Raw genomic sequence first — 9801 nt, 5'->3', positions numbered from 1 at the left:
ACGCAGTTTCTTCCATGCAAATTATGTGCGACATTTTTTTTTTGTATGGAAGAAACTGCGTATAAGAAATTGTCAAAAAACAAAGAGGTTCTCTAGCTATTCAAGCGTGCACTTTATTATACTAAAATTAAATGGGCTATAAAACTGCATACTTAAAATTTTTCTAAAAAATCTGATTTGAAAGTAGAACTTCATACTAACTATATTTTTATAAAAAACAATTAGAGAAGAAATCAGAATAAAAAACTTTGCATTCATGGCGAAAAATTCTCTGTGCCAATATTTTTTCCCGGCACTGTATATGTGAAGATATTTTCAGATAAATAAATATTAACAAACTATCTATTAACAAATTAACAATTAAATAAGAGGGGTTTAATATATATTATAAAGTTGCTGAATTTATTTTTTATCTTTTTTGCCGATAGGCTGCCAATTTTTTTTGCCGGTCGTGTGCATATTGGAAGTGCTTCTTTGAAACGGAAATAAAAACTTCTTCGTGGGAGTTAAATTTTTGACGAAAAGCACCTAAGAAAATAAAGTGAAAGATTAAACTCCATTGGAAACCGGAAAATTTAATTAAGTAAAAAGTGGTAATAAATAATATTATGATCCGTACTTCTTATTGCCGCAGTCGTTGCCAAACCAATAGCGCTGCTTTTGGTACCAGTTCCCTTCCACGAGAAAAGTTTTGCTACCTCATCTGTAATAATTTTTTTTTAATGAATCATTTATTGACGCTCGTACGGATAAGGCTTCGGATTTCGCACGCCTTTTTAATTGAGAAGCCATATTATCAATAAAACATTAAGTTCAATAACTGCAAAGACCTAATAAACTAGCAAATTAAAAAAATAAATAACTATAAACTTACGAGATAGGGGAATTAAACGTTTAAATCCTTTAGTGTTACTCCGCGCAGCCTGTGAAAGAATTGCAAAACTCGTTAAATTAATTTTTATTTTTGAATTAAATATGTAGTAGCTACTTACAAGAAGTTTAATTATAAAAGAAAGTGGTAGATCGTCCTTGGCGTTTGCATCAGTCTGCCAATAAATCACATATTTAATAATTTTGAATATTTAACAAACTACTTATAAAATATTGTGATTGAAGAAAAATTGTCAAAAAAACTAAAATTTTGTCTTGTGCTGACAAATTACTACAAGCCTCTTTATATTATATTTTTTTTTGTTTTTTCGTTTACGAGCTTTTCTCTAACTATTTGGCGATACGAGAATCCCTCGTAAAACATAATGTTCGTAAAATGTACGTTTTCTTGCTGGCTGGGAAATTATATATCTTTTACCCAGGCGACGACATGGCTTAATCGACTGCTCTTTTCATTCTGATCATTTGTGTAAACATTTGTCCATATGTATCTCGATTCGTTTTGGCTGTTACAAACAACCGTTATGTGAACAAAGTTAATGTAGCCATGTGCACAAGTGCACTCGGGTATATCAATATTCCTAAAATAGAACTAATTGGCGTAAATAATATCATAAAGCTGAACTTTCGCACCCTTTGTGGCTGGAAAAGCAGGAGTTCAATAAATTAGCTTACACACATGTGACATAGCGTTGACACATTGAACATTTCCCAAAGGGTTGAAATAAAAAAGTAAGTATCAACAATAATAAAATGAATGTGGATTACCTTCAAACACAACTGGATATATATACATATATATCTATAAACTTATGTACATATTACGATTTAAAAATTTACCGTGTTCGTTTAACTCTTATTTTCTGTTGTTTGGCATAAAATAAAAAAAAAATCAATAAATAAAGAAACTAATTTTAAACAAATTTTGGATTAGGTCCGATTCGGTTACGCCTGTTACCATTCTACCACATGACTGAATGTAGCCAATGTAAATCAATAAAACAGTTTTAAAGTGCCTAAGAATTTCATACGCCCTCAGATTTGAAAACTATGTACTCGTATGATATCGGTTAAACAGGAGTGAGATATGAGAGCAACATAGTCGTAATTTAGCCACATATATCAAAATAAATGAAAGGCATTTTATTCATTGCTGGAAATTTTCAGTCTTTCTTCAATTACAAAAACCAATTTTGCAGTTATTTAAGCCAACAAAAAATGACAGATGAGTATGTAGGAGAGGGTGTTTGTTGCATAGAAAATTGATTGGCTGGAGTAACAATGATTGTATCCACAACGAATAGATATCTATGACTATGACTACAACAACCAAAAGCTGTCACAGGTAGCAGAATACAAAATAAATGCATAAGAACTACATATCGCAGATTTGCGGCAAGAGTGTCATAACTGATGTGACCAACTATACTTCTTTCGGAAGTACAGTACTTCTTTTTGAGCCGTTGAACTTCGTACTTCGAAGTACAGTCAAATGTACTTATTTGCAGTTTTTTGTACTAACCCAAGGCACATTGAACAGGTAGTATAAGTAGAGCAGCCGATTTGATTTTTTTTTTTTTTCAAATTATTCGGTCTCTAAAATGTTAAATATTTTTAATTTCTTCTCGCAAAAAAAAAATATAAATTTTCAAAATTTTTTTCATGTGAAACCTTTTCCCATACAAAACAAGCAATTGAAAAGCAACGTTTGGAACGTTCACGTAACTCTTCAGCACTGGGCCTTGCATATGATGGATGAATGCTTCGAGAACCAAACAAAATTTACTAAAAAAGAAAGTCGCACTTTAGGTAAGACAAGAAAAATACGAAATACACATTAATGGAGTTTTTGCTCTAATACCTATTTGATATGCCTTGGTACCACCTTTTAAGCTGAATTTTCTTTAACTTTTTCGGAAAATTTCAAAAGGTTACTCATCTCAGTTAAAAAATTATGACTTTCAATCCTTTCACTTCTCTAGCTGACACATTTCATTACAAATGGCTACTCAATCAAGAAAAATTAAAAGGTATTAGAGAGTTTAAAAATTCTGTGGCGAATCTTACTTGGTCCTGTGGATATTCAGAAACTACACAATCGATGCCACAGTAAACATTTTCTTATCCGGGCAACGTATTAACTATTTCCTCTTTAACTGTCGTACAGTTCTTATTTTTTGGACACGAAATTGCTCAATCCTTCAAGTGGTTTTGATTAAACTTACATATCACGAAATAGACTCTTATTATACTTATCTTAATTTTTGAGTCTGGGGAGAGTTGTCGACCTTCTCTAACTCGCAAAAGAAATTTGAAATATTCCCACATTTATTTAAGTTTTCCGGCATTTTAAAATCGTTGATGTAAAATTGCAAATAAAATAATTAAATTGTTTAAAAATATTGTTCCTAGCATACCAGCGGAGTCCGATAATAGACTGTAAAGGGGACTTTATGATTTTCAAAATGTTCTTTATTTTGTTATAATTAATAAGTATTAATTTATTTTTATTGAAAAACGCTAAATTAAAAAATTATTTACATATTATTCAGTAAAAATAGATACAAAAAATATTTTTTATCTTGTTTAAAATACGTTCCCTTTAGGTTTGGAACCACCTTGCGCCCGCTCTATGGAATTCTTTGCCGGATCTAGCATATTTTCTATTAAAAACTTCTGAAAAGTTCTGAAGTTAGACACAAGTAATTTTTTATGCATTATTGTTTACCTCTAAATGCATTTCAAACTGCTATAACGTCAACAGCTTTTATACTCCGAAAAGACCCATTCGAGGCGTTAACGTTATGGGAGTCCCTTTTCACTCCATATTCGGAGTGCTCCGAAAACGCTCTCTCAACGCTCCATAAGTATTGAAATTTCTTGCACTATATGAGTCAAAGCTGTGTTTGTGGAAGATTAAGTTCACGATATTGCAGTTGTGAATTCAAAAAACAAAACAATGTTTAACAAAATGGTAGAAAAATTATGAAATTTCGGCTCTAATCATTTCGATCTTTCCTCGACCTCATTTGTAAAGAAATAAATATTATACCAGCATGCTGGTAAGTTATTTGCAAGCTGGTGTCGTATATACAAAAAGGGTTTTTGGTTGGATAAAAAATTTGTTTTTTTTTCCAGAGTTCATTGTTTTTCAATACCATTACTTATTGAAAATGTTTGCGTGTATACTTATATACATATGTATATGTAAGTAAAAATTTTTTTTTACATTACTTTTTTTTTTTTAACTTTGGCTACCACTAAATATGATTCGCGGTAGCACTGGTAGCAATGCTTCGTTCAATGGAAAACTTTAAGCGTTTTTTCATGCAAATATTTCAAAAGTGGTCTAATGATTTTTAAATCTGAAATGTTCGTGCAAAGTTTCAGATCGAGCACTTAATTCCATACATGACTTGTCTCTGTACGATTAGTAAATAGCTGGGAATAAGCGCTTTGTCTTGAATAATACATATGTAATATTCATTTTTAATTAAATTATTAATTTATTTGTTGAATTGGTACACTGTTACCGTTTTCGCATATTCTGTTTTACGATTTTCTCATTACACTCATACTATTTTCGGTTTTCAGTTTCTGTACTTCTTTGAGCTGTGAAATAGTTGGTCACATTAATCTTTAGGAATAGACAGACGGCAACATTGATCCGGATTAATGGCGCATTGATCTGATCAAAAGTGTATCTTGACAGACGGCAGTAGTGCGGATTTGCGAGCCGCGAGGTCGTAGGTTCGAATCCCACGGCTAGTACAATATTCATTAATTTTTTTTATTCAGTCAATTATAACTCCTATATATTTTTTAAAGTTGTTTTTAGTTAGTTGTCTTTAAGTTTTTCAGTAAAATTATACTCTCAAAATTTAAATAAAATAATAATAAAATAAAAAATGTGAAATAAAATAATACATATATATACATAGGTACTCCCGCACTCCGCCACGACAGTTATGTCACGAAGTAAGCTGTATATAAGCCTTATTAGATTGGTTTCAATCCCAAAATTATGATTAGACTTGACATTGTTGAATGTCCCATCGATATCGAGGAAGACCCCTACTTCATAATCTTTATGCGTGATCGCTTCCTCTAACCACTTTACCAATATGTGCCGGGCGGTATCCACCGACCTTTTCTTGCAAAAAACATGTATAGCTCTTGAAAGATAGTCACGACGAAGTAGCTTTTACTACTAACTAGTCTTACTATAAATGTGAACGAAAGTACTATATATTGCTAAATATTTAATTCAATTACGCGCATATTAAAGTGACTGCGTTCGTTCTGAAAAATCATTCTTGAAGTGAATATTCAAGATAAAAAAAATATATATATATCATTTAATTTGCATGATGCCTGCAGTGGAATTCGAACCCTAACCCTCTCTGGATATAAACAAATTGTGGCAAGCATTTTTGCTCACTCACCTACAGTATGACATATAAATGTGCTTTCAAATGTTGAATTTCCACCAACACCACAAATCAAATATCAAGTATTAATTTTCGCTATGCATTATTTCCCTCAGTGTATGTGCAGGTATCTATCAGTCTCTTTAAACTTTTTAGCAAAAATGAAGACTGATAAGCCCAAGATCCTTAGGGAGCATGAGAGCCTTTTCTGTCCTTCGGGATGAACGCAACAGTGACTACCCTCCAAGTCTTGGGAATGTAGGCGGTCCTCACGCAGTTCGCATAAATAGAAGCCAAACAAATGCAAGACACCTCCAGAGCGCTTTGCAGCTGCTTTGCAGGAATGATGCCATCGGACCCCGGCGATTTCAACTTATCGCCCAGACAAAGAATTACATTTGACTGTACAGCGTACGTACGAAGTACAAGAGCTAAAAAATAAGTACTGTACTTCCGAATGAAGTACGGTCGGTCACATTACTTATACAACATATACGATTATGTACGAGTACGTCCATGGACGATGTGGCATATGGTAACATTATTTCTCGTACAGAAAATTATAGCTCATTTTATTTTGACCATTGAAAATTGCTTTATTTATCAACGAATTTTCATCGTTAGTAGCTTCATTCTTTGGGAACAGAATAGGATTTAACACAAAAATAGTGGTGCTAAATAGTTTTTCAATTCTTTCCATGTTAACTTTTTTTTTTTTATAAAAATTAAAATATCTTGGAGAAATGAACTGATCTGAAAAAACGATAGATAGATCCATAACGTAAGAGCCAAAATTAAGTTTCGTTTCTCGGCATTTTTTTTGTGTCATTTAAAATTTGAGTATTTCCCTGCAGTTTTTTTTCAAGTTGTCTCCATACTGCATAAAATAGGACGAATTTTAAAGCTTGCATCCTTCGCTATCGGAAAAATTGTCTGCATATTGATAAAATGGCTGCATATTGATAAAATGTCTGTTAGTCAACTATTTAACATTACGTTTAACACTTGCTTTTCCCAGACTTTTGTTTAAAATTATCTCATTTTATTACGGCAAGTACAGATTTTATTGTTGTTTGTTGGGGCTATCACTTGTGTGAGGCTATGACACTGACAAAACGGTGTTCCAGCTTTTTACAGAAACGACCCACCAACTAAAACATTGCGTCAAGTGGACCCTGAAGGCTAAACAGCGGGAGACAGATGTGCGTGCAGTTAGGTCAAATCGCTGTTGATAGCTGCTGCCACAAGTAAACAATACAATACTATTTAAAGATAAGCTCACCGAGCAGTTATATTGAACCATACACTGTGCAAGCGACGAAGTAAAAAGTAATCACAGTAAACGAAATGCCAATGTTAATGATACCCTGACGGAAGCAAGTGATTTTTTTTTTTTAAATCAACTAATTGAAGGACTACTTTAAAACAAATGCAATGAGTAAATGTTTCGAATTTCGTTACATTGTTTACTCAAAGAAACAATTTGAGTTTTGGAAGTATGAAAAAGCATCTATGCAAGCATTTTCGAAAGAAACATACTGACTTTAAGTCGGACAGTCGACTTGCTGCTTGCACACAATTCAAACGGAACATTTGATAGCTCATTTACATGTCTTGCTGTAGGTGAGCTTACAAAGATGTATGCTCCATGTTCAAGTCTCATTAGGCGAAACATTTAATTTTAAATTTTTAATTTCGGGTTTTCTTAATTATGAAAAAGCATCAGTGAAGTGCAGAACGAAAGCGAATTCAAACGACAGACCTTAAAGTTGTTTAATCCAAATGCATCTGAAATTAGTTAAAAATACATACAGGAAAAGGTAATTGAATGCTTCCTAGGACATTGCCATGTTAAATAAATGAGTTCGTTGCAGGTAAAATAGTGAGAATTTCTATTAGTTATCATTGAAAATAAAGTAGTTTATAAATTACTTTTATATTAATTAAGTTTCCTGCAGGGTCGCGACAGCACATGAAACTTATATGTGTGTGTTTGTAAATTTGTAAGTTTGTATTGCAAGAGGAATTGTTCAGAGGAAATTGTTTATGTTGTACAACAAAAAATGCAATTATCTGCTTCTAATTAGCGTTGCGCTGAGACCATCCTTGTATTAACAGACAATGTGACAAAAGTTCAAAAAAGCCAGAAAAAGAAGTAGATGCAGTTGTTGTACTGAGAGCTATTCCAAAGAAATAAAAGAACGTAAACATTTAATTTTAGTTCACATAGCATTGGTTATTTAATTTTAACCCATTCTACGTACTCACATAGAGATACTCGTATGTATGTGGGATGTACAAACAGTTGTTCTTCTCTTTTCTTGGTACCGACTAGAGTGTTGTCATGGGATGAAGAGTGCGTAGGACTTGTGAAAGTGTATGGAGTGAATGAGCAGCAGCAGTAAACGCAACATTAATTTCTTTAGTGTTCAGTTCTCAGTGCTACGTTGCGTATGAGCAACATTGGGCAATATTTGAACAGTTCAGTGCACACATCGATTAACTCCACTTTTTGAAAAATCTTAAATTTAAGTGCCAAAGCACTTGGTATAGTCACAGCTTATTACGTTTATAATAACTTTGTATCACATACAATAGTACATAATATTTATAACCACATTACTTATTAGACATTATAATACAAATGGAATTAAAAAAAAAATGTGCGTTATTTGATCGCATCTCCCAACTTTTTGTTGATGGAGTTAATCAGTTTGTGCACTGAACGGCTCATTTCAAGTGCAGCCATTTTAGTATTGTAAAAGTTACATATATGGCAAATGTGCGTGTTAGAGGTTAACGCCGACAGGCGGCGGAGTGGTCAACTTCAAAAATAATCAGCAGCGGGCGCTGATGGATGGACGAACAGAAGGCCTGGGGTATATACATACATATATGGTTCCCTATGTTCTCTACATTTTGCATTTTCCTTTTTTATTGAAATTTAAAAAATAAAAATAAAATAAAAAAGTTAAGTTGTTGGATTAATTTGTGTAATAGTCTTATCTACCGTTATGTTAACTTTCGGGGTTCTTACGATTTTTTGCGGGTTGTAGATTAAAAACAAGGTTGGGCAACTTTTAAACAGTTAAACCCATCAATTTCCACCAGAACGGGTTTTTTTGAACCACTTTTTAAAAATGGCTTATAGATTACTAAAAAAAAAATGTTAAACCTGTTTAAAAAATGTTCAACCACTTTATATATATATGTATATATTCAACAATTTTTATTGAGCTCGATGCCGTTTTTTAATGACAACTTATTGTGGAAAATCAACAACAATTTGAAAAAATGGTAAAAGTGATAGCTATTTTGGAAATCACCATATTTCCTCATCAGACTTCTTTCAGTAGGATTCGAACCGACGATCCCACTGACTCAGCCAGTTGCCTACGCACTGTGCTAAGTTAGCCTTGCAAATTATCGTTGATTTTTTCCCACTTTTTCATTTGCTAATCCAACACAGTCAAGCGCAGCTATTCCGCTACGATTTTCGCTTGATCATGTGGTTGTTGCTTTTGTTGGTTTTTGTTAATAATTAAATTTTTAGAATGTTTAACTTGTAGGTGTGCTCGTCCTTAAGTTATTTGTTTTTGTTATTTTATAGCCTTATAACAATTATATTCAACAATTTTTATTGAGCTCGAGGACGTTTTTCAATGACAACTTATTGTTATTTTTTTCAGTAAGAGCGTTTTCATTAGTATAGGGTGATTTGAAATTCGATGAAAATAAAATTATGCACGAGACTGCTCTTCACGCAGAAACGGCTGCACGGTTTTGATGAAATATATCACTCGAATCTCTTATAGCTCTGACCAAGATTTGGAATATTTTTTAAGTTTTTTAAATTCAATTACTAGTACTATTTATTTCATGGCGCTGGCAGATATTAAAAAAACTTATAGTATTTTTACGTTCTTTATTATTTATTAAATTAATCTCTGTTGGCTATAACTTTTACTGTGCTTTGACCGCGTTTGTATAAAGAAGCCTGGACCATCTAGGAAATTAATATAAACTTTAAGTTACGTTGCGATCGTGATTGGAACTATGCTGAAAATTTCTAGTCTAAAGCTTGTTGGGAAGTTAGTTAAAAATCGATTGGAAATTACCACGGGATGAGCAAGTTAAATAAAAGTTTGTAATAAAAGTAGTTGCATACTTCTTACATATTAAATCAAGAAACGTAACTTAATCTTACATGAGAGTAACTGACAGAAGTGAAGAGGAAAGAATGCTACTAGGTAAGTAGTACTCAACGAAAAAGCCATAAAAAGATAAATCCATTTCATTTATTATGCAAGATACACAACTTTCGCCTGGGACAAAATATGTATGTACATATGTACATACATGTGTATGTATGTATTTTAAATGCGTTTCAAGGAGTAGGGTAGTAAACGCTGAGTGGTTTATTCACTATTTGTGGGATTTGAATAATGTTCTCGTAAAGGATTACTTCTACAGGATTTGT

At 32.6% G+C, this 9801-nt stretch overlaps 1 long non-coding RNA gene across 1 annotated transcript; it reads right to left on the bottom strand.

Annotated features, from left to right (window-relative positions):
- Positions 1-536: 536 nt before the first annotated feature.
- LOC108378479 (uncharacterized) lies at positions 537-1061 on the bottom strand. Its single transcript, XR_001849414.1, has 3 exons — positions 993-1061; positions 875-923; positions 537-703 (listed from the first exon to the last, which is right to left on the bottom strand). It is a non-coding gene; the product is annotated as an uncharacterized LOC108378479 (long non-coding RNA).
- Positions 1062-9801: the final 8740 nt, after the last annotated feature.

Source organism: Rhagoletis zephyria, unplaced genomic scaffold, assembly GCF_001687245.7.
Source record: "Rhagoletis zephyria isolate East Lansing unplaced genomic scaffold, Rhagoletis_zephyria_1.1 Rzeph_scaffold_00116, whole genome shotgun sequence".
Classification (NCBI taxonomy): domain Eukaryota; kingdom Metazoa; phylum Arthropoda; class Insecta; order Diptera; family Tephritidae; genus Rhagoletis; species Rhagoletis zephyria.
Note: the sequence above shows the minus strand (reverse complement) of the source record. Positions and strands in the feature narration are given on the sequence as shown.